This window comes from Myotis lucifugus, unplaced genomic scaffold (genome assembly GCF_000147115.1).
Source record: "Myotis lucifugus unplaced genomic scaffold, Myoluc2.0 scaffold_393, whole genome shotgun sequence".
Classification (NCBI taxonomy): Eukaryota; Metazoa; Chordata; class Mammalia; order Chiroptera; family Vespertilionidae; genus Myotis; species Myotis lucifugus.
In genome coordinates, this window is record NW_005871441.1 from 85,509 (window position 1) to 87,565 (window position 2,057).

Genomic DNA, 2,057 nt, shown 5'->3' on the forward strand with positions numbered 1-2,057 from the left:
CCCACCGACAAAGCCTTGGTCTAGGCAGTGGTCAGCAAACTTGCGGCTCAGCAAACCGCAGCTCCACGAGCACATGTGGCTCTTGGCCCCTTGAGTGTGGCAGTATTTGTGGAAGACCCACACTCAAAGGGGCCAAAGAGCCGCATGTGGCTCGCGAGCCGCAGTTTGCCAACCACGGGTCTAGGCCACCATCCTCTCTCTCCTGGACCCTGCACCAGCCTCCTCACTGGTCCCCCATCTCTCCAAGAATCATCATCCTTCATACAGCAGCCAGGATGATCTTTATAAAGTGACCCTGTGCAGAGGGGAGGGTGGTTGCGGGGCTGGATAAAAAAGGTGAAGGGATTAAGCAAAAAAAGCCCCCAAACACCCAAATGAACAAACAAACCTAATGGGCACAGACAACAGAACGGTGATTACCAGTTGGGGACGAGCAGGCCGGTGTGGGGGGAGGTAGAAGAGGGTATAGGGAGGATAAATGATGATGGGAGGAAATTTGATTGGGGTGGTGAACACACAATACAATAATATTCATATGATGTATTATAGAATTGTACACCTGAACCCTATATAACTTTATTAACCAATGGATTTTTATCCTTTCTTTTGTTAATGTGAATCAACTATGTTGATTCTTCAATCCATGAATACTACAATGAATTCAATTAAAAAGTAAAATAAAATGACCCTATCACTTTTGAGGGGGTGTCCCCTCTCCCGTTTTCACCTGGCAAGAGCCTTTCCAGTTGTCAAAGCCCCAGATCAAATGCTGCCTCCTTTATGAAGGCTTTGCTTTCATTCAGCAAACATTTGTTGAGCACCTAAAATGTGCGAGGCACTGTGCTAGGCAGGGATGATAGAGAAATGAATAAGACACATGGAAAGGCCTTGGCAGGAAGCTGAGATCTGTTGAGCAAAATTTTAGGGCAGAAAGGCCTTCCAGCCCTGGAGAGATGGGCAATTAAGCAGTGCCAATGTGTGCACACGTCCTATGGTGGTTAACCCTCACTAGCTGTGAGCTCTTTGAAGGCAGGGCTCATTCAGGGGTCATTTATTGGCCTCAGAGCCCAGTACAAGGCCTGGCAGGGAGGAGGAGGCACTAGCTATTGAATCAAGGAATGAATAAATGAATGAAAGGCCAGGCCAACCTCCTCCTTTCTCAGTTGTCCTCCAAGCCTCTAATATAGCTGATAACCAGGTTCATGAAATTAAGCTGAAACTGGGTGGCAAACTTGGAGCTAAAGTGAAAGAATCAGCAAAAGATTGTTATTTATAGCACAATGTTTTGTAAAAACACAATACCTACCTTCCTATATCATCTCTCTATTTGACGATTACTTTTTTTAGAAAATCCACATTATTTCCTTACTAAGACTTAGATTCAGGAAATTTAACCTGTAATGGAACAATAGTTATTTGTTAAGTCACCAAAGAAGCTATGTGATATAGGACAATTTAAAAATGTAACAAGAATTATTACCAAGGTGACCAAAGAAGCAAGCTCTGGAATAACGTTGACTGCAGCCAGAATGCCAGGGTTTTGATTCCACTCTGCATTTACTATCTGTGTGTTGTTGAGCAAGTCATTTAACTCCCCTGTGCCTCATTTTCCCCATATAGTTGTTTCTGGGAATTCAATGAGTTTGTATTTTAAAGAACGAATAGCACCTGTCACATAGTTAGCACTCATAGTTACCTCGTACTACAAATGGATAAAATAGGCTAGCCCAGGGCGGAGGCAGGACAAATGAGTTCAAATATTTCATGACTTTGCTACGTCCCCCTACCAACTCTGTATTCAATTTCTCCAACTCTAAGGCCCTTTTGTTCCAGCCTTCTTAGGGCTTCTATACTTGGGAAGCTGGTGCTGCTATTTTAGCCAAGCCTGTGTCGACACCTAGTGGTGATATAGAGAAATGCCTAATATTCTTACCAAACTTTCAACCTATTAATGACAGGGACAATCTATACTAATAAAAGGGTAATATGCTAATTAGACTGGGAGACCTATCCGAGGAGACCGGACGTCCTTCCAGACAAAGCCATGATGGTAGGGC